Source organism: Myxocyprinus asiaticus, chromosome 8, assembly GCF_019703515.2.
Source record: "Myxocyprinus asiaticus isolate MX2 ecotype Aquarium Trade chromosome 8, UBuf_Myxa_2, whole genome shotgun sequence".
Taxonomy (NCBI): domain Eukaryota; kingdom Metazoa; phylum Chordata; class Actinopteri; order Cypriniformes; family Catostomidae; genus Myxocyprinus; species Myxocyprinus asiaticus.
Genome location: NC_059351.1, coordinates 27,885,017 through 27,909,757, shown reverse-complemented (window position 1 = coordinate 27,909,757; position 24,741 = coordinate 27,885,017). Strand labels below are relative to the sequence as shown.

The following is a 24,741-nucleotide window of genomic DNA, read 5'->3' as shown; positions in this document are numbered from 1 at the left end:
TGGAAACATTTTAGTCTCAGATTATGCCCTGGTGAGTTAAGAGGTGTTGCCACATATGGAGAAAAGGTAATCATATAGTTGCTGCTTTAATGAATCCCTTTTACAAAATCCTGAATTCCAACAAATGTTAAAGGCTGAAATCAATGTTTATATGGAGATCAACCGGTCCTCAGTATCCTCTGTGGGCATGGCTTGTGAGGCACTTAAGTCGGTTCTTAGGGGCCAGATCATACAGTACGTCTCATTCACCAAAAAATTCAAAGCACAAGAACTCGTGGAGTTGGAAAGGAATATTAAAAGTGCAGAGGCAGAGCTGAAGTGCCGAATCTCGTCTGATGGCTTCAGAGAATTCACCCGATTGAAATACAGATATAATACTATTTTGTCACGGAAGGTGGTGTTTTGGCTGTTCAGGGAAAGACAGTCATACTTTGAGTCAGGGGACAAGGCAGGAAAACTTCTGGCTAGATATATAAAGCAGAGAAAGTCTTTTTCTACCATTCCCTCAGTGAAATCTGTTGGTGGTGAAATATTTACCTCGGCCATTGATATTAATAATGCTTTTAAATAATTCTATCTTGATCTCTATAGTTCCACGTCTTCATCTACTGATGAGGATATTAGAAACCTTGTGGAACCATTAGAACCTCCTACACTGACGGCTGAGCAAAACAATTCTCTTGATTCTGAGATAATCTTGGAGGAGCTTGGCAAGGAAATTAAGGCTTTGTCAACAGGTAAGTCTCCGGGGCCTGATGGCTTTGCCGTTGAGTTTTTTAGATCTTATGCTACAGAACTGGCTCCACATTTGCTAGAAGTTTATACGGAATCATTAAAGAATGGAAAGCTTCCGCCAACCATGACACAAGCCTGGATCAGTCTAATTCTTAAAAAGGACAAAGATCCAAGCGAGTGTAAGAGTTATCGTCCAATTTCACTAATCCAGCTAGACATTAAAATATTGTCAAAAATTTTGGCTAATCGATTAAGTTAGGTTATGACATCTCTTATACATATAGATCAGGTGGGGTTTATTCGGGGCCATAGCTCTTCTGATAACTTTAGGCATTACATCAATATCATGTGGTCAGTGGCGAATTTTCAGACTCCGGTCGCTGCCATCTCACTTGACACCAAAAAGGCATTTGATATGGTAGAATTTGATTATCTTTTTAAGATTTTGGAAATGTACGGGTTTGGGAATACTTTTATTGGTTGGATTAAGTTACCTCATAGACACCGAGTAGCGGCAGTACAAACAAATAGATTCATTTCAGATTATTTTACTCTGGATATTTCCCCATTATTGTTCTGTCTTGCCCTGGAACCATTAGCAGCCGCGATAAGAAAGGAATATGATTTTCCAGGGGTGGTGGTGGGAGGTGTGGTGCATAAGCTTTTGCTTTATGCAGATGATATTTTATTATTCGTCTCCGACCTTACTAGATCTATGCCTTGCCTCCACAGAATTATTAATTCCTTTTCTAATTTCTCAGGATACAGAGTTAATTGGTCTAAATCCAAAACTTTGGCTCTAACAGTGTACTACCCAGTAATGGCTTTTCAGCCGGCTGCCTTCCAGTGGCCCAAACAAGGCATTAAGTATTTGGGTATTTTATTCTCAGCAAATTTGGGTGAATAGTTAGAGTTAATTTTGACGCATTATTAAAAAGATTTTCAAGCGATGTGGGCAGGTGGGCTTCATTACATTTATCTATGATTGGGAAGGTTAATGTTATTAAATTGAATTGTATTCCAAAATTCAACTACCTGTTACAGTCTCACCCAATAGATGTCCCCCTTTCTTATTTCAAGCAATTTGATAGCATAGCGAAGTCCATCATTTGGAATGGTAAATGTCCCAGATTACATTTCAGTAAATTGCATAGGCCGATTGACAAAGGTGGACTAGGCCTTCCCAAGATTTTGTTTTATAATTATGCATTCAGTCTCAGACATTTGGCTTATATGTCACTTCCACCTGAGAGAGCCCCTCCCTGGTTTTGTATTGAACAGGAAATTCTTGCCCCTATTTCGCCATTGCAAAGCCTTTCTATCAAACTATTCGGAGAAGTTAAGTTACACCCCGTTATCTCGCATTTGTACTCGGTATGGACAAACGTGTTTAATTCGGACATTTATTTAAATGTTGCCTCGAGCATATGGTTGAACTCAAAATTATGTATTAGTAAGTCCCCTTTCTGCTGGTCAGAGTGGATTATGAGGACCTATATGAGAGTGGAGTGTTGAGATCCTTTGAAAATTTGGTTCAACATTTTGGGATTCCCAGATCTCAGTTCTTTAGGTATTTACAGCTGCACCATCTGCTCTGTACTATTTTTGAGAGTAGCATACACCCCCCTAAAGCGGCAGATACTCTGGGAGTGGTGATTACTGCTTTTGGAAAAGGTCATGAGGCATCAGTGTATTACTCCCTGCTAATTCAGAGTCTGGGGGACGGAGCTTTAACTTCGATCAAGAGATTATGGGAGAAAGATTTAAACTTGGTATTGGAGGAGGGAGTGTGAGCTAGGATTCTAAAAAAACATCAAGTCTGTATCTAGAGATGCAAGGGTGTGCCTTATGCAATTCAAGATTTTACATAGATTCTATTGAACCCCCTCTAGATTGTATAGGCTTGGTATTAAAGACACACCCATCTGCTAGCGATGCCAATCAGAAGATGGAGACATAACCCATGTTTTTTGGTGGTGTGTTAAGATCTAAGAATTTTGGTTGAAGGTTCAGAGTTTTATGTGTGACATATTGGGCACTCAAATTTCATTTTGTCCCAGACTCTGTATTTTAGGCGATGGGGCGGTCATCAATATAGGGGATAAACACATAAAAAATTGGGTCCTGACCAGTGTTATGATAGGCAGACAGATTGTTTTAAGGAGATGGAAGTCGGCTGGAGCGCCCTCATTTCGGGAGTGGTGTGTGGAGATGGGGAGGGTGGCAGCTGAAGAAGGGGTAGTTATTTGGCATTTTTGGGGGACTCTCGGGGAGGGGATGTGGAGAGAGAAGCATAGTTTTAAATGTGCATGATTATATTTTTATTTTTTTTATGTGTATACTTATATGTGACTGTGGCATTGGGGGCGTGGTCAAGCATCCGTCCAGAGAGAAAGAAAGCGGTGCTTGTACCTGAGCTAGAATATGGTTAACACCTGTCTCTAATTCCAGTGAGGATGGGGAGAGCGGCATATAAGCAGCCACGCAACCAGCAGAGGAGAGAGAGAGAGAGTCTGGCACAAGGAAGGCCAATCACAAACCACTTTTTTATATGTACATCAACTTTATAAGGGAAATTAAAATCTGCCTAGCAGCTCAGAATTTGTAAAAAATGGTTTGAAACCTGTTTGTTGCTACTAATAGCACAGAAATCTTACCCGCTTCTTAAATAAAACCCGCTTCCCTGTGTTTTCCTTCCCTTCTGCTGTGAAGTTGTTACAGTGACCACATATCGTTGAGGGTCAGGGTAGGGTTGGTGATTGGGGAGGGGTAATAGTGGGGGTTAAATGTTGATTCAGTGTATATATTTTTTGTTTTTCTTTGTTATCTGTACGAATTAATAAAAGAAACAAAATTGCTTTCAGTCAAAAAGACCGAACAGTGCACAAGTGTTAAACAAAATTCAACTTAAAAAAAAAACACACACAAAAAAACTACACAATACATTTAATTTTTTTTTTTTTTAAAGGGTGAGCTGGACAGATACACACAAAATCATGTAAACGTCTTCAGTAATAATATACTCGAACTATTCATATGCTATTTGGAGAACATGAACTTATTAGGAGTACCAAACATCTCCAGAGCACTGGTCACGCACTGCATACAAAAATATAAAATCTCTGAATCTTGAAACTTTAAAATTCACACTTTAAAAAAGGGTAAGCTACCATACTATTGTTACCAGGGCAACCAAATCCCTTCACAAAAAAGAACCCCAGGGTATATACTTTGGTGAGGTAAAGAAACGTAGCTTCAGGTAACGCCCGCAGAAACATACATCTACATAACGAAGCCAGAAGAAAAGCACGGGAAAAAGGAGATCTGTTCTTTTCTTTGTTGGGCTCGAGAATCGGGAGGCAATTGCTTCCTGGCTAATATAATACAGATAGTATGCCTGAGGCATGCAGAACCCACGGAGCTCTCTAATTAAAAGAGGGATTTGACCCCATGACTCTTTCAGCTCCAACTGGACCCATAGTGTCATGAGATAAAGGATAAATCTAAATGAGGTGAAAAAAGTGATCTGTTTGTGCTTGACAAGTGCTTGAAAAAACATGTGTCAACAAACTGAACTTCTATGAATCACTTAAAGTTCCTTATGCATCGCTAATATGAAAAAGTGGAGAAATACAATAGAGGAGTTTATTTTTCTCTGTATCAAGAGTTCACATGCACAATGAGCTAAGAAACAAGAGATTCCCAATTTTCTCTTTTGTTTGATGTCTGTGAAAGTATTGGAACAAATGATGTCCTTAGAGTAACTAACAACCATTTATAACTCTAATTCAAGTTCGTAAAACCAAACATACAGAGTTAAATAAAATCAGTCACAATATCACAGTTTATTCTTTGATATGTCCTGGAAAATCAAACTGGCCCCAAACACACTGAAAACCTTTTACTCAAACCCTTGTCTTTGTTGCAATCTGAAAATTTAAATCCAATAAAGCGCTTCTGCCCATTCAGATGTCAGTCATTCTTTCCACTCCTTCTGTCCATTTTTACACTACCCTAGTGTGTTGTTGTGTGTGTGCATGTGGACATTCAAAAGACAAATTAACCAGCAAGCCCCTACAAAAACAGTTAAACGTGTGTGAGCCCCTAAAGTTAAGAGCATGTGAGAGAGTGTGTATAGAAATGTTAACAACTCGTGTACAACAGCGAATGTGAGAAAGAACACTAGGATAACGAAAACATCTTCTGCAAGACAGCATCCAAAGAGTGAAAAGGCATGAAAACAGGCACACACACTCACTCTACTCAAACTCACTCCTCTGTCCTATTGTAAAGCACTTCTCTTTTAACATGCTAATGAGGCCGTAGAGGTAATCCTAACAGAGCTGAATCTGCGCATGCCTAGAGGCTCTGGCCAATCATTTGCGCTGGGTAAAACTGTACTAACAGTCGAGAAGAGGGGGCAGCTATTCAGGATAGTGGGCTCATTCACCTCTTATTCATGTGAGGGGGGTGTCGCTATTCAACTGCAAATTAAATGACATCTTCATTTCCACACACACACACAGAAGGTAGTGTGTGTGTGCTGCGCGCATGTATGTGTGTTGGGGGATGGAAAGGTGGAGGGAGCTGGACAGGTATAGGTTTGGTGGAGGCACTGGTTGTGAAACATGAATAAAACAGTTATTTATTCATTTAGTAGGTGCTTTTATCAAAGCAAATATATAAAGAGAGTATATAGAGCAAAGCTGGGAGAAATAAGCTGGAAAACTTGGGGAAAATATGAGATCAAATGAAAAATACATATGATTTACTTTTCTGTAAGTGATGCAATGATTTAACAGTCCTGTGACATATTGAAAGCTAAACAGAATCTGTGATTTTTTTTCTGCACTGATTGTAAAATATTTAAACTGTATTTAAACATGGTAAAATATGTTAAAGGAACAGTTTCCCTAAAAATGAAAATTCTCTCATCATTTACTCACCCTCATGCCATCCCAGATGTGTTTGACTTTCTTTCTTCTGCTGAACACAAATTAAGCTTTTTAGAAAAATATCTCAGCTCTGTAGCTCCTCGCAATGCAAGTGAATTGGTACCAACATTTTGAAGCTCCAAAATGCACATAAACACAGCATAAAAGTAATTCATAATTCATTCCAGTGGTTAAATCCATGCCTTCTTAAGCGATATGATAAGTGTGGGTGAGAAACAGTTCAATATTTAAGTCCTCCTCCTTTTGTTTTTGTTGATTTGCATTCTTCATGCATATCGCCCCCTACTGGGCTGGGAGGAGAATTTATCGTAAAAACTGACTTAAATTTTTAACTGTTTCTCACCCACACCTATCATATCGCTTCAGAAGATATCGATTTAACCACTAGAATCTTATAGATTACTTCTATGCTGACGTTATGTGCATTTTGGAGCTTCAAAATCTGGGATGGCATGAAAGGGAGTAAATGATGAGAGTTTTCATTTTTGGGTGAAATATCCCTTTAAATTGAGATGAGAGTACACTGTAATACTAATAATTTTTAAGACTTCATTTTCAATCGCATTATTCATTTAAACCGCACAATGAGGACCTATGACAGCATAATTTTCTGTTACATCATAATTTTCTGTAAAGCTGCTTTGAAACAATGTGTGTTTTGAAAAGCGCTGAACATATAACAATGACTTGACTGTACAAATCCTGTGCAATTTACAGTAAATAACTGGCAGCTGTATTTGCAGAAAAATCACTGTAACAAAATAAAGTGTCAAAGTCTCAGGCATTACGAAATATCATTTTAGTACCTGTATATTTTACAGTTCACTACTGTATATAATTAAATGATATAATGTTAATGTCCCATTCTACTGGAGCTACTAAAATCTGCATCGCACTTTTAAATGTACTGTTAACCACCACAGTAGCAAAGGATGTTTAAAAAAAAAAAAAAAAAAAAAACACATGTGGACTTCAATTATATAAGAGTGTCCCTTACAAGACTAATGGTCAATAAATATGTATAGATAGTGCACAGTGTCACTCACTCACACACACACACACACACAAAACACAATCAGGGTAACACACGTGACAATAATATATTGCAATAAACATTAACAAAACGACATAAAATGTACCATATAACACTCCAGTTTACTTAAGTTATATAAAAAAAATATTACAATAAAATCAAATGAGATGACACCAAATTTTTGTTTTTCACCATAATTTTATTGTAAAATTTTTGTCTTGTTAAACATAAGTTTCCACCGTTAATATAAGGTAAATCTTTTACTTAAAAAAAACAAAACAAAAAAACATTCTATTTACTGTAGTTACATGTATTATCACCGTACATGGTAAGATCAACCAATTATCAGTTCTTTACTATACAAAATTTTTTTTTAACAGTGTTCTATAGTCTTTATTAGTAACTGGAAGACACTGATTGAAAACTGTAAAATGACTGTAAAACTGTAAGATTTCTGTGCTATTAGTAGCAACAAACAGGTTTCAAACCAGTTTTAAAAATTCTGAGCTGCTAGGCAGATTTTAATTTCCCTTATAAAGTTGATGTACATATAAAAAAGTGGTTTGTGATTGATTCACCACAGGATAACAGTTAAAGTGCTAAATTTCCTCTACACAGAAGCTGACGACCTTGAAGAGACATAAAACAAATCTGGGTTCAGCGGAGCTGCTGCAGGTCCCTGACGGCTTAATCTTTAACACTTTTGACATGCTGATTCATTTTTAACAGACTCTGTTGATTAACAGTATGATGCTCTGCCTAGAAAAGGCTTCAAAATCTAAAATTAATGAGCTTTTCTGGTGCAGTTTTGATATAAAAATCTGATCTACAACTACGATTAGGCAACCTATCAACGTGAGTCTGTACAGTGCATCCGGAAAGTATTCACAGCGCTTCACTTTTTCCACATTTTGTTATGTTACAGCCTTATTCCAAAATGGATTAAATTTATTATTTTCCTCAAAATTCTGCAAACAATACCCCATAATGTCAACATGAAAGAAGTTTGTTTGAAATCTTTGCAAATTTATTAAAAATAAAAAACGAAAAAAATCACATGTACATAAGTATTCACAGCCTTTGCCATGACACTCAAAATTGAGCTCAGGTGCATCCTGTTTCCACTGATCATCCTTGAGATGTTTCTACAACTTGATTGGAGTCCACCTGTTGTAAATTCAGTTGATTGGACACGATTTGGAAAGACACACACCTGTCTATATAAGGTCCCACAGTTAACAGTGCATGTCAGAGCACAAACCAAGCCATGAAGTCCAAGGAATTGTCTGTAGACCTCCGAGACAGGATTGTATCGAGGCACAGATCTGGGGAAGGGTACAGAAAAATTTCTGCAGCATTGAAGGTCCCAATGAGCACATTGGCCTCCATCATCCATAAATGGAAGAAGTTTGGAACCACCAGGACTCAGGGGAGAAGGGCCTTAGTAAGTGAGGTGACCAAGAACCCGATGGTCACTCTGACAGAGCTCCAGCATTTCTCTGTGGAGAGAGGAGAAACTTCCAGAAGAACAACCATCTCTGCAGCACTCCACCAATCAGGCCTGTATGGTAGAGTGGCCAGACGGAAGCCACTCCTCAGTAAAAGGCACATGACAGCCCGCCTGGAGTTTGCCAAAAGGCACCTGAAGGACTCTCAGACCATGAGAAACAAAGATTGAACTTTTTGGCCTGAATGGCAAGCGTCATGTCTGGAGGAAACCAGGCACCGCTCATCCCCTGGCCAATACCATCCCTAGAGTGAAGCATGGTGGTGGCAGCATCATGCTGTGGGGATGTTTTTCAGCGGCAGGAACTGGGAGACTAGTCAGGATCGAGGGAAAGATGAATGCAGCAATGTACGGAGACATCCTTGATGAAAACCTGCTCCAGAGCACTCTGGACCTCAGACTGGGGCGAAGGTTCATCTTCCAACAGAACAACGACCCTAAGCACACAGCCAAGATAACAAAGGAGTGGCTCCGGGACAACTCTGTGAATGTCCTTGAGTGGCCCAGCCAGAACCCAGACTTGAACCCAATTGAACATCTCTGAAGAGATCTGAAAATGGCTGTGCACCAACGCTCCCCATCCAACCTGATGGAGCTTGAGAGGTCCTGCAAAGAAGAATGGGAGAAACTGCCCAAAAATAGGTGTGCCAAGCTTGTAGCATCATACTCAAAAAGACTTGAGGCTGTAATTGGTGCCAAAGGTGCTTCAACAAAGTATTGAGCAAAGGCTGTGAATGTAATTTTGTTTTTGTTTTTTTCATTTTTTTTTGTTTTTTTTTAAATTTTTTATAAATTTGCAAAGATTTCACGTTGTCATTATGGGGTATTGTTTGTAGAATTTTGAGGAAAATAATGAATTTAATCCATTTTGGAATAAGGCTGTAACATAACAAAATGTGGAAAAAGTGAAGCGCTGTGAATACTTTCCGGATACACTGTAGTTGCTGTGACGATGCCCCTGTGTGTGTTTCCCTCCTGCTTGCATGCCAGTTATATCAAAGGAGATTTCTGGGAGCACGTCAGCACAGCTGCCAGAAACTGTGCCAGGAGAGTTTCAAACTGCATACTACACTGCAGAGAGTCAGACAGTAACAGAGCCGTTGGGGTTGTTTCAAGCTGCATTGACGTGCTCCCAGAAATCTCATTATTTAATGATATACAAAGGAGATACAAATCGCAATATCTATTGGTGTATAGAAAGGAAGTAACCAAATAAGATTGGGGTGACAAAATGAAGAAGTTTGAAAAATCAGCCGTAGAAAAAAATCCATACCGACTGACCACTAATCTGAATATTTAGGAGCATGTGCCTATGTCTATGGTGGTTATGGCCCTGGTGTATTATCCAAAATATAAGCAAGAGATGTGAAATGAGAGAGGGAGAGAGAGAAAGATGTTATGTCTCGTCTCATGTTGTTTTCTCTCGTCTCTATTCACAAATTCTGTCAGTTCCTCCTTGCTCTGTACTTCAACGTAGAAACTCAGCAAATGTAACAGAGAGGAGAAGAAATTTGGAATCCTAAACGCAAAAAGATCTAGATAATAGAGAGTCGCGGCCCCATGCGAGAGTTTGAGAGCTGACATGACACTGACCATGTCCTTGTTTAGTCACAATCCATTGAAGAGGTTAGCTTCTGAGTTTAGTTGCCATGGCAACACCGAGGCTAAGCTGGAGGTTGGCACATGTACTTGTTGGTACTGAAGAGCTTAGTTTACGTATTTTGGGGTACAGGTGTTAAGATTATTAAATATCGAACTTTAACCCTAAACAACAACCTAATTATTGTGTAAATTAATTGGTAGCTAACAGCACAGGCCATGTTATTATAAACACAGCACTGTCCTTCAAAATGTGGTACAGTGGAAATCTCTTTATCAAATGACCCTTTTGGCCTTTTTGCCTTTATTTGGGTTGCAAATAATCCTCTCACCTCAGAACTCACACCTTTAATTAAATTACTATTGGGGGGTCCGAGCTGTTAATTGCAAATTGTGTGTGAGGGAAACTGGCTGTTGAAAAACAATAAGTGAAATGGCTACTCTCCCCAAACTCTAACACTTAGTCATTTAAATATTCAACTACTCATTTTCCAACTTCTCATTCTTTCTGTTGTAGTGGAGAGGCAGACTCACCAATCTCCTCGCAAATTCTTTACTTTCAGACAGGAATCCATAGCCTGGGTGAACCTTTGAGAGAGAGAGGTAACATGAGAATAAAATAATTTGAATAGTTTTCCAATCTAATTATTTATTGAAAAGAATTACTCAGCAACAGCCCCACTGTATCAATCGGTTAGGTTTATAGATTATAACTTAATCAGTGTACCATACTGTTGATAATATATAGCCTTGTTTACACTAACTTGGATTAGGCTCCAACTGTACTAAAGTGTCCTAAGATGTACTTAAAGCATGTCTGTCTTACTCACACGCTTACAGCTTGAGCTCCAGTCTTTTGGATGCCGTTCATGACAGCATCCATGTTCAGGTAACTTTGACAAGTAGGGGCAGGACCGACACACACAGCCTTGTCAGCCATCTTCACATGAATCTGAAGAAATAGAAAACACATATACACAAGCTATATTAGTGAGGATCTCTCATGAACACAATGGTTTTCATACTAAGACGTGTTGCTCATTTGTTTGTCTGGATCTATTAAGTTATTCATTACAAAACGATTACTTGAATACACTTCTATTTTGATGATGAACATATTTTCAATTTCTGAGTTTAAAGTCACTTTGATATTTTCTTGGGCTTAAAGTCAAACATGTTTAAGTGGTTTCATCATCCGGAGACAGTAAAAAAATATACATATTAATAATAAGCCTCATTAAAAGCTCAAATTCTTGAAAAAAAAATGTTGGCATAAGTATTTGTAAAAATAAAATATTTGAAAATATTATTATTAATATATATAACAGATATTTTGATATTTTTATGAAAAGGCACATTTTGTTCAGGTCAAAATGAGTAACCCTAAGCAAACTTCTTGATATTTGTGACTACAAAAAAAATCATGATATTTGTATTCTTTTTTTTTTTCTTGAAAACTATTTGAAAACTTTTTGGAAATTACTGATGTACATTCATGTGTTTTCAGTGTGCAAGAACGGCATTGTAGTTCCTTGTACTTGGTTAACCACTTCATATTTTAAATCTTTAAAAAAGAAATTTGTAGAAAATAATATAAATGTTTTTCAATAATTTACAAAACGACACAACGATGTAATTTCTACAAACATGACATTTTTAAACTAGTTTTTGAAAATATTTCTCATTTTATACCACTTAATATTTTAAATCTTAAATTTTTTATTTGACTATATATATTTTTATTTTTTAGAAAATATGTTTCAAAAATGTATGAAAACAACATGGACGCAAAGATGTTATTTCTACAAACATGACATTTTTAAACTTGACTTTTTAAAGATTTCTCATTTTATCACCTCGGACAACCTGAACTTGAACGCAAAACACTAGTATACTTTGGTTTTTATCTGTCAATGACTTTTTATATAATGTTTACTATATCCCTAAACCTACCTGCACAGAAACTTGTTGGCATTACATTCGATGCAAAACATGATTTGGCTGATTTTTAAGCATTTCAAGTTGTGAGGACCACCTTAAATGTCACAGTATTTGTGAGGACATTTTTTAAATCTTGGCCCTCACAAGTAGTCAAACAAAAACACCCACACACACACAAATATCCTACAGGTCAAATTTACACGGCATTCATAATATCATCTAAATCAAAAATTATTTATTGCTGACAATGATTGTGTTCATTGCAGAAAGCACAAATACATTTCAATGTCTGTGTAGCCATGTTGTCACCAAATACACACATGGTATGAAGCAGCTGTGACCGTGAGCTGACGGAGTGACAGACCTCACTCTGGGGAAGCATTGATATTGACAACTGCATCAACAGGGGAGGTTTAGAAAAGACTTGTTAGCCAACTGCTGTTTCTCCGCTAATGTTTTCCACACATGCATAAAGAGGGAGACGAGAAATCATATTTTTTCACATTTAATGAGGGTGATGCAAACCAGGGTTGACTGAAGGAGCTCAGTCAAAGAACTGGAGTGCTTGTTGGATGTTCAAATGAGCCCAAAGACCATGTTTACTGTTAAGATGAGACTGAAGTAGCCACACACTAACATTGACAAATAAAGTTTTCAAGGTGATAAAAATAAGAATTCTTAAAAATCTAGTTTAAAACACGTATCACACATTTGTAATTTTTGTGTCCATGTTGGTTTCATTATTTTGGGAAATTCATTAAATATTAAACATTATAGCATTTTCTAAAAAAAAATACATATATATATATATATATATATATATATATATATATATATATATATATATATTTAATGTCTTTGTACAGTATAAAAATCATTTCTTGCATTTTGAATACACGAGTGTACACAAATCAATAATTCATAAAAGAAATTCACAAATATCAAGAAGTTTTCTTAGGGTTACTCCATTTGATCTCAACAAAATGTGCCTTTTCATAAAAATGAAAATACTGGATATTTTTTTAAAGACTTCATGAACAGTCATGAGTGTCAAAAGGGCTCATCTCTGGGTGTTTTTGTTTTTTCATGACAACAGAATGGATACATTTACATTTATGCATTTGGCAGATGCTTTTATACAAAGCAACTTGCAGTGCACTTATTACAGGGACAATCCCCTGGAGCAACCTGGAGTTAAGCACCTTGCTCAAGGACACAATGGTGGTGGCTGTGGGGATTGAACTGGCAACCTTCTGCTTACCAGTTCTGTGCTTTAGTCCACTAGCCCACCGCCACTCCACAAAATCTTGCAGGGTACCCACATGTTGGCTACACCACCAAAAAGTTTTTAAATATTAATAATCTTTAAAACAAAATAGTTTGTTAAAATATTTTTTTAAAAGTTTACTTCTAAAACGATTATTCCTAACTATTTATACCAACATTTCTTTTTTCCAGAATTTCAGCTTTTCTTTTACTGTCTCCAGATGGTTTCAACACTTTAAGCCCCAGAAATAATAGCAAAATAATACTGAATTTAGAAATGGTGTTCATGTTCATCATAGTAGAGGTGTATTCAAGTAACTGTTTTTGTGTAAATTGCATTTTTAATTTGTATTTTAATAACTTAATAGATATATAACTTTACAAATAAATAAATAAATAAATAAATAAAAAATTTTAATGAGCGTCACATCATTGACCCAACTGCAAACTCTGACTTTCGGTTTTCAATTATATTATGGATAATTTAATATTTGATCATTGCTTATTGAATTAGCTGCTCGGACTACCTGACTTTACATTAAAAAAAATTAACAGGTCTGATTTTAGGTTTTGAAATGCACCTAGATTTACACTCACTGAGCCCTTTATAAGGTACACCTGTACACCTACGTATTCATGTGATTATCTAATCAGCCAATCATGTGGCAGCAGTGCAATGCATAAAATCATTCAGATGCAGGTCAGGAGCTTCAGTTAATGTTCACATCAACCATCAGAATGGGGAAAAATGTGATCTCAGTGATTTCGACCGTGGCATGATTGTTGGTGCCAGATGGGCTGGTTTGAGTCCTTCTGTAATTGCTGATCTCCTGGGATTTTCACGCAAAACAGGCTCTAGAGCTTACTCAGAATGGTGTCAAAAACAAAAAAAACATACAGTGAGTGGCAGTTCTGCAGATGGAAATGCCATGTTGATGAGAGAGGTCAACGGAGCTGATAGAAAGGCTATGGTAACTCAGATTACCCCTCTGTACAATTGTAGTGAGCAGAGTAGCATCTCAAAATGCACAACATGTCGAACCTTGAGGCGGATGGGCTACAACAGCAGAAGACCACGTCAGACACTTTATTAGGACCACAGTGTTCCTAATAAAGTGCTTGGTGAGTGTACATACCACAGATCTCTAGAGATGCTTTCATCTTCATCGTTAATGCTTTTAATGAGCACTTAAACAGGTACAGCATTCTGTCTGGGCGCTTAAAGATGACACAAAACTTGCTTCCCACCATTTGTTTCAGAAAACTATTAAACTACTTTTTCTGTCAGCACCTACCCTGTTAATCAGAGAGGACATGAAGCAGCCTGTAGGCCTAGTTCCACTACATGTGATGAAACTTTAAATTACACACAATCACATATTTACTTCATTTATGTTAAAGAATTATAAGTATAATGTGGGCTAAAAAAAAGATCCTACATAAGAAATGTCTTTGCAAAAAATTTTAACATCTCAATCCTGGGGTCAGTATATGGACTTCTGATGTAAATTTGTTCCCCCATACAGAGTCCAGATTATCCCCACTGCTCTGTTTAAACATCTTCATTTACATGCTCTTTGGAGGATGCAAATCAAATGCAAAAGATCCCCACCTCCAACCCCCCATCACTTCCCAATGTAGAACAGAACACCGCAAGTGCACCAAGCAGAGTTTAAAACATTGCCTCTATCAAACTCTCGTGCATATGGAATAGGGGAGGTGATAACTGACAGCTATCAATCAAGGGGACAGAGTATTACACTCCTTGAAAAGATAAAGGTGAGAGAAGCAAAAGCTTTGGTTTATCTTACAATGCTTGTAAAAGTGCACTGAGGTTTATTTCAAAAGCTTTGTAATATGCCTAAACTGCATCTACTGTATGAGCAGTCCATAAAAACTGCATTTGTATTAGTTATTTATTTCATTTCAATGGTTTTAGTACGGAGTGGCGTGGAAGCTTTTGCTTGAAATACAGGGTTCTCATACATTTTTACCAATGAATGTTCATGATTTTCCATGACATTTCCACAACTTTTCAAGCTGTTTGTGACTACCAAATAAGGAATTTTAAAAATAATATTATTTAGATTGCACTCACAAAGAGAAACTTCAAGTCGATTAAACATTTTAGAGCCAAGTATACCTAGAAACATTTAAATTCATATTTTAAGATTTTATTCATTTCCATGAATTTTCCAGGCCTGCACATCACAATAAAAGTTTTCTGATACTTCACAATTTCAAAAAACTAATTCCAATTACCAATTAGTGGTCGACTGATATATCGCAGAGGCCGATAAATCAGCCAATATTCTGAATTTTGTAATTATCGGCAGAAAAATGTTCCTATTTGTCAAGCTTGCATGTGGAGGAGCCTTCTGAGACATGTAAACGACCAATCACTGTTTGTTTTGTTGTTATGTGCCACCGTGTTACCACAATAATAGACCGGCATACAACATCTAATTTAAACTGTCCTGCATATCCGCAACAGATGCGCCAGAGCTCATAACTTTTAAAGTGCTCACTTGCTCTCTCTCGCTTTCTCTCTCTCTGTCTTGTCCAATGACATAAAGGCAAATATCAATAAAACTTCTATCATACACAATCTGCAAATATGTAGATACCTCATTTAAACAAATGTACTTTAAGAACCCTATAAAACTTGAGCAAATACAGTGTTTTCTTCCTCTGGAGTGCTCCGATACCTTCCTCTGAAGCGTGTATTCCATCAGCCTGGATCAAAACTCTGTTCCTCAGATTTAGGAATGTTGCATGACAGTCAGACTGTGGCACTCCTAGCAGGTGATCCGGGCAGCGTAAACTGAAAGCTGTCAGGAGCTTAAAGGTACTATAAAGTTTTGTGTACTTTTTAGTAAATATAGTGCTAAATAAGTTAATACATTTTTTTGCAATTTTATGTATGTTATTTACTCTAATAAAAAGTGTGATATATCAGCATTATATTGGGCTTTTGGACACCCTGCTCTCCTGATATCTGCATCGGACATTTAAAAAAAACCTATCGGTCGACCACTATTACCACTACCAATATATTTACCAATATTTCTATATTTATGGTATGTCTAAATATTTTTTATTCTCACTGCACTGGAGTCCACAACACTGTGAACTGTCTTGATGCCCATCTTCTTGCATGTTTTTATCACCTGTGTATGGAAATAATGAAAATTAAAGGAATGTTCCGGGTTCAATACAAGTTAAGCTCAATCGACAGCATTTGTGGTATAATGTTGATTACATTAAAAATTAATTTCCATTGCAAGTACCTCAATGAACCCTCGAATTTTGCTTTTTTAAAGAAAGGAGGGATGAGTTGAAATACATTTTTGTGGTAATCATCAACATCATGCCACAAATGCTGTCGATTGAGCATAACTTGTATTGAATCTGGAATATTCCTTTAAGATGACAACTTTTGTTACATTTGAGTGTGTATGCTTCATAATGGTAAAACACTGGAGCCATCACATAACCTCATTCTTTAACAACACAGTAAAATCGTAAACTTTTTGACTTTCAATTCGCTAGATTTCCACAAACCAGATATTTATAGTCACACATGCAGGACTTCACCCATTCAATGTTTTAAAATAAAACTGACCTAAAGAAAAAAATCAAATGTTTTGCCTTAAAAAAAGACACAAATAGGAGCATTATACTGAAGAACACACACACACACACACACACACACACACACTTACCCTGCAGGCGATCTCGCCTCTGTTTGCAATTTGGATTTTATCAAAGGTCTGTAGAAAGGAACAGGGAACAGGGCGATTAAGACGTTTGTTTTGTCAACACTTGGATTTGTCTATAGTGTGTGTGCTTTAAACAATGGCTCAATCTCAACTCATTCAGCAGTGAGTGAAAGCTGTTCAACACAACACATGCCGTTTTTTAGATGACACGAACCACACTACAGAGATAAAGGTGAGAAGTTCTAAGATTGCATGTTCATCCCAAACTCTGTGAGGGACTGAACAAACTCTGGTTGGATATCCATCATAATTAAACTGCATAAAATGCAAGACCACAAATACTAAATCAGTCAGTACATACACATTTATAAAGCTAAAGTGGGTTTCATGCATAGTCGAGCTGCAGTCTTTACCTGTCTGTTCAAGTATATTGTATTTTTAAGGGATGAGGTCAGCTGAGGAAGTCATTTAAATGTTTTCCGGTTGACTTTTTGCGTCATATAAGGGCACAAAACCAAATAAAAGAAGTGAGCTATCTAGCTTCTCAACAGCCGTCTCCTCCGCCTCCTCATCATAAAAAAAAAAAAAAATTATGTTCCAAGCTTTTGCCATGATAACACTACCTTTTTTGTGTTGTGCTCGACTTCCTTGTTACAATAATACAATTAGCATGCGCACAATGCCGGGGCCAGTTTTGGTCCAAGTAATGAGTATACATACGGTACGAAGCAGAGTCTAAAAGGCATTACAGTGCATCCAGAAAGTATTCACAGCGCTTCACTTTTTCCACATTTTGTTATGTTACAGCCTTATTCCAAAATGGATTAAATTCATTATTTTCCTCAAAATTCTACAAACAATACCCCATAATGACAACGTGAAAGAAGTTTGTTTGAAATCTTTGCAAATTAATTAAAAATAAAAAACGAAACAAAATCACATGTACATAAGTATTCACAGCCTTTGCCGTGACACTCAAAATTGAGCTCAAGTGCATCCTGTTTCCACTGATCATCCTTGAGATGTTTCTACAACTTGATTGGAGTCCACCTGTGGTAAATTCAGTTAATTGGACATGATTTGGAAAGGCACACACCTGTCTATATAAGGTCCCACTGTTAACAGTGCATGTCAGAGCACAAACCAAACCAAGCCATGAAGTCCAAGGAATTGTCTGTAGACCTCCGGGAAAGGATTGTATCGAAGCACAGATCTGGGGAAGGGTACAGAAAAATTTCTGCAGCATTGAAGGGCCCAATGAGCACAGTGGCCTCCATCATCCATAAATGGAAGAAGTTTGGACTCTTCCTAGAGCTGGCTGCACGGCCAAACTGAGCGATTGGAGGAGAAGGGCCTTAGTAAGGGAGGTGACCAAGAACCCGTTGGTCACTGTGACAGAGCTCCAGCATTTCTCTGTGGAGAGAGGAGAACCTTCCAGAAGAACAACCATCTCTGCAGCACTCCACCAATCAGGCCTGTATGGTAGAGTGGCCAGACAGAAGCCACTCCTCAGTAAAAGGCACATGACAGCCCGCCTGGAGTTTGCCAAAAGGCACCTGAAGGACCTCAGACCATGAGAAACAAAATTCTCTGGTCTCTTTGGCCTGAATGGCAAGCGTCATGTCTGGAGGAAACCAGGCACCGCTCATCACCTGGCCAATACCATCCCTACAGTGAAGCATGGTGGTGGCAGCATCATGCTGTGGGGATGTTTTTCAGCGGCAGGAACTGGGAGACTAGTCAGGATTGAGGGAAAGATGAATGCAGCAATGTACAGAGACATCCTTGATGAAAACCTGCTCCAGAGCGCTCTGGACCTCAGACTGGGGCGACGGTTCATCTTCCAACAGGACAACAACCCTAAGCACACAGCCAAGATAACAAAGGAGTGGCTCCGAGACAACTCTATGAATGTCCTTGATTGGCCCAGCTAGAGCCCAGACTTGAACCCGCTTGAACATCTCTGGAGAGATCTGAAAATGGCACGCTCTCCATCCAACCTGATGGAGCTTGAGAGGTCCTGCAAAAAGAATGGGAGAAACTGCCCAAAAATAGGTGTGCCAAGCTTGTAGCACCATACTCAAAAAGACTTGAGGTTGTAATTGGTGCCAAAGGTGCTTCAACAAAGTATTGAGCAAAGGCTGTGAATACTTATGTACATGTGTGTGGGTTTTTTTTTTTTTTTTTTTTTATAAATTTGCAAAGATTTCAAAAACTTCTTTCACGTTGTCATTAGGGGGTATTTTTTGTAGAATTGAGGAAAATAATGAATTTAATCCATTTTGGATTAAGGCTGTAACATTACAAAATGTGGAAAAAGTGAAGCGCTGTGAATACTTTCCGGATGTATGCAAATGAAGATTTGGCGCATAATGCGGGACTTTTAAGTATAAACAAGCCCAAAACACACCTTGGACTCTTATTTTGAAATGATGAAAAAAACTATCGGCATCTATCGCCATAGATTTTTGCCAATAATGATAGTTCCATAAATCAACTATCGGCACCGATTAATCGTAAAACTGATTTATCGGTCTACCTCTATCTGTTAGTCTGATTTCAGTCAGAATAAAGCATTCAAACAACATTTTTAAAAATACGAATTATAGTTTTGGTCTGACTGAAACTGAACTTCTAAAGTGCATGTAAATGTGAGTGTGTGTTATCTGATCCAGGAAGTGCATTAAAGGGTTAGTTGTAGGTCCATACAATGCAAGTGAATGGGTGCCAAAATTGTGAAGCTCCAAAATCCACATAAGGGCAACATAAAAGTACTTCTGACAACTCTGGTGGTTAAATCCATATCCTCCATAAGCTATATGATAGGTGTTGGTGAGAAACAGATCAATATTTAAGTCCTTTTTCCTTCACTTTCACTTTCTCCTCCTGTTTTTGGTGATTCACATTCTTCGTGCATATCACCCCCTACTTGGCAGAGAGGGTTGAATTTATGACAAAAAATAACTTAAATATTGACCTGTTTCTCACCCACACCTATCATATCATGTCTGAACACATGGATTTAACCACTGAAGTCATATGGATTACTTTTATTCTCCCTTTATGTGGATTTTGGAGCTTCAAAATTTTGGTGCCCATTCACTTGCATTGAGGATCAACAGAGCTGAAATATTCTTCTAAAAATCTTAATTTGTGTTCAGCAGAAGAAAGAAAGTCATACACATCTGGGATGCCAGGAGGGTGAGTAAATCATGAGAGGATTTTCATTTTTGGGTGAAGTATCCCTTTAACATTTACAAGATCTAATGTGGAAGAATCTATAGCATTCCTAATGCTTAGGTGGATATTAGTGTGCCTTTAAGATCAGCACAAGACTTTGCTCATGTTGTCAGCCACATGTAAACAATTTATGGAAAAACTCAAGGAAGCCTATAAACCACGTGTCAAGATGGGCCTAGGGCAAAAGTGAATCCCAAGTTTTTTCATCTCTTTCACCAGAACACATTCCTAAACTAAAAGCATATTTCCCCATTTGCTCTTATTACTTGTTACTCCCCTAACTCCACAACACACAAACACACACATAAATCCCCTCCAGGCACAGGCTGATTATTGGAGAATGGCAGATCAAAGCTACATGGACGCAACAGGCTGTTTGGGGGGGGGGTGTATAAGGAATGGAGAAAATGAGGCCAAGAGAAGTCTGAGCCTTATATATGAAAACCAAACACTCCGATTAAAGCACTTACCTTCTCAGTTGGGTCATAAACTATAGAGTACCGACAGATTAAAACACCACATATCAACGCAAGACAGACATGCTAAAACCTACTGTAGATTTTATATATATACTATATATACTATATACAACCTACTGTATATTGTATATTTTATATATACTATATATACTATTTTTATTGTATAATGTGTATTCTATATTGTATGTATTTTATACTGTACATTGTATAATATTATTTGTATATTGTGTTGTGTGTAATTATGTGTATATTAGATATGTAAATTGTGTTGTGTAAATCTGATGTTTATTGTAAATTGGTATGTCTCATCACTATCATGACTGCTATGCTGCTCGGAACTGCACCCAAGACTTTCACCCACTGTTGCACTTGTGTATATGGTTGTGTGACAATAAAAGTGATTTGATAAAAGACAGAGAGACTGTGCTGTAACCACTGAATGGGATTGTTTACTTCATTAATGACAGGCAAAATAAATTGACTATCCAGGATTTAACAAATAGGATGAACCGGTGGCCCAGGGCAAGTGTAATAGTGTGTAAGAGGCCAGTTGACTAAACTGTCACTTGCTCAAGAGCAGCCAGTGCTGCGATGTCACTATATCTTACGTTTGCTGATTATATGTCTCATTATACCTTGGAAACACTGTAATGTATAAAAATATTTAAATATGACAACAAGGTAAAGTTATCTAGCTGGATAACTTAGACTACAGATTGTTGAAATTGCGAGAATGACTTGTGAAAACATCAGTTAGAATGAACTGACAATTATAAACATATCAGTGATGTTTTGGGTTGTATTTTTTTTTTTTTTTTTTTTTAAACAAAAAGGGTTTATGAATGTATAGTTGTCATGGAATTACATTATAATTTTTCCAGCTATTATTCCAAATTAAAGGGATAGTTCACCCAAAAATGATAATTGTCTCATTTACTCACCCTCATGCCATCCCAGATGTGTATGACTTTCTTTCTTATGCAGAACACAAACAAAGATTTTTAGAAGAATATTTCAGCTCTGTAGTTCCATACAATGCAAGCGAATTGTGGCCAGAACACTGAATCTCCAAAAAGCATATAAAGGCAGTATAAAAGTAATCCATATGACTCCAGTTATTAAATCCATGTCTTCAGAAGCAATATGCGTGGGTGAAAAACAGATCAATATTTAAGTCCTTTTTTTACTTTAAATCTACACATTTGACTAGCCCCGACCAGTAGGTGGCAATATGAATGAAGAATGCAAATTGACAAAAAACAAAAGAAGAATGATTTATTGTAACCAAGGACTTAAGTATTTATCTGTTTCCCACCCACACCTATCAAGTTGCTTCTGAAGATATGGATTTAACAACTGGAGTCATATGGATTAATTTTATGCTGACTCTGTGATTTTCAAAGTTCTGTCCACCACTGACTTGCACTGAATGGACCTACATAGCTGAGATGTTCTTAAAATATTTGTTTGTGTTCAGCAGAAGAAAGACAGTCATACACATCTTGGATGGCATGAGGGTGAGTAAATGATTGATTGGTTAATTAAAACAACGTTAATAAAACACACAAAATGTATTTCTAAAAATAAAATGCATAATCTTTTGTGGTGGGGCCAGTGAAAATGTTGGCAGGTTGTCAGGTTGATCAGACAAAAAAATAAATAATAAATTTTGAGCCCTGCTATGACAGCTGGCACTGAATGTATTTTCTGTCTCAATAATGAAACATTAAAGGTGTCATCAACAAACAAACTATCAGTTTGAATTCAACTTTTAAACTCCCCACAATGAGAACATGGCTCAGACTGACAAAACTTTGGAAAACATTATAAAGCAAAAGAATGCTTTATCTAACAAGGTTTGGGCACTATATTAGGAAAGGTAGGGCTAAGCACAGTGCTATGCCATAAATCATAAATACAACATCAATGGGCATGGCCATGAAATTTTGGTATTTTCGTGCTAAGTCTAGGCGCAAGTGGGTTTAGCAAAATCTCAAGCGCAAAGCGCTAATGAGCTAAGTGCAGTTTAATTCTGAGGTTCTCCTCCAGTTATTGCATCATATACTTCCTATTATATAGTCCATTATCTGTCAAGCACCAGCGATATAAACAATGACAGCACATCCATAAGAAGTTGGTAGTGTAAATGGGCTGTATGCAATGAATTAGAATATAAATATTTATATGACAGTGACACGCTCCTTTTATAAGCATAACATTTTTTATTTTTACCATGATTTGGATGTATGTTTGGTTAAAGGTGTAAGTATTATTAATCATTTTCATATTAATCATTTTCATCAACTGACACACAAATCATGGCTAGTATTAACAGTGATTGTACCAGCACTCATTTTACTTTTACCTGTTGATTTTAATTTTGAAAAATGTAATACAATTTACTGAAACACGAAAAAATTAAACCAAAAATATATCTTCCTCTGGCCTCTTTTGCAAAGCCTTAAAATCACTTAGACAACAGGTCGGAAAAAAAAATAAAAAATACAAATTAGATCATAAATACAATTGTAAAAATACACATAATAATAGTTTAAAAAATAAACCATGACCTATAAACACAAATCTCATACATTTTTGTTTCATAAAACGCAGATTGTCAGAGACAACATGATGTTCCACTATATTTTCAGAGTTTGGACATGAACTTAATCACTACCTGCTGGTGGAATCTCCAAACTGCAAATGCAGGAACTGAATTTAGACTTTGCGCTGAAAACAGACGTGATTTTAGCGCAATGATCTATTTCTCAGGAAAATAGCTAATTGCGCCACTTCATTGCCATACTATACACCGACGGTTTGCATGCAAACACCCACTAATAACAAACACTCCTACCCAGGGGTGGATAATGACTAGCAAGGACACCAGGGCCAATTTTCATTTAGGGCCCCCTGGTCCAATTATCTTTTAAAGTTGAGATCTACATTGATTTAAGTGTCTTTTAATATCTGTCCTGTTATTTACAGTCAGATTAATTCAAGCACACAGCATGGATGTGGTAAAGAATCCGATCAACCAAAACATGTTCGCTGAACAGCCACTGTTCTTAAAGAGACAGTACCATTTTATTATTTGTTATACATAATGTAAACTCAATGTAAATACTACAAATTATGCATACAAAATGCAGATATTTACAGGGACCATAATGAATTATGAAATACTTCATCAAACACTTTAAATATTGATGAATTTAACAAATACAGTAAGCTCCTACAGTATGCATGGGTTTGGTGAAATTCAACAGTTCAGGCAGTTCTGGCTTGCACTGCTACATCTTTTCAACTCATCTGAATGATGGGGTGCGTTCCATTCAAAAGTGATCATCCCTACACCCTGTTTCCTTCAAAGATTCTCCATTGTGAGACCTTCGAAGGGCTGAAAAGTGTGGGGCTCAAAAATAGTGGTCATTTTTTTGGGAAATTCTGTTTAGAATGACCCTACAGCTTGGCTACCATTATCCTTCTTTCATCAAAAAGCCCTGTGAAGGCATCATTTAAGCCTTTTCAATGTGTCCAAAAAGCCCTAGACTACATTTCATTGACAGAATGTTTTAACTGAGCTAAGAGTCTGTTTTGGAATGTTCGTAATTTCAAACTGCAGCTCTCAAAACTTACACATAAGCCCTTTAATCTGCTTTAAGATTCTCTCTTCTTCCTTTCTTTTTTCTTTCTTCCTTACTAACTAACTGTAAAACCTATAAAAATTTCTAACTTAAAGCATTTAAAACTATTTTAAACTTTCAGACAAGGTTTTGTCAGATCAACAATATAGTTTGTCTCAACAAACTTTACGTATCTAGTTTAATCAGCAGTTCTGAACCACACAAAGTAAAATATCAATATTTTCTTTTTCCCAACCACCTAAGACAAGTTATTTTTTGTAATTTAGGGAAAACATACGTTATAGCAACGAGTAGTATAATATACTTTTTTGTTCGCTGTTGAGGGGGCCCACATATTTAAGCATTTATAAACATTTGTTTTCAAAGTTGATGGGCCTCAATTCCAATGAAATTGTCCATGCAGAATGACAAGTGAGCATTCTCGATTATCTCTAAACAAGGCAGACCACCTTGACAGAACGTGTCAATGCTTTGAAAACAATTCTGACAAATCCTCAGATTCGTTATATGAGATACTTTCCTTCCTGCACCGACTTCGGAGATTAATCGCTCACCTTAACCACATGCAAAACTCTTTGAAAGCCAGCAGTGCCTCTGTAAGCTGCCATGACAGTCGG

At 37.1% G+C, this 24,741-nt stretch overlaps 1 pseudogene; it reads right to left on the bottom strand.

Annotated features, from left to right (window-relative positions):
- Positions 1-24,741, bottom strand: part of LOC127444743 (propionyl-CoA carboxylase alpha chain, mitochondrial-like) — a 48,743-nt pseudogene extending 24,002 nt beyond the window's left edge.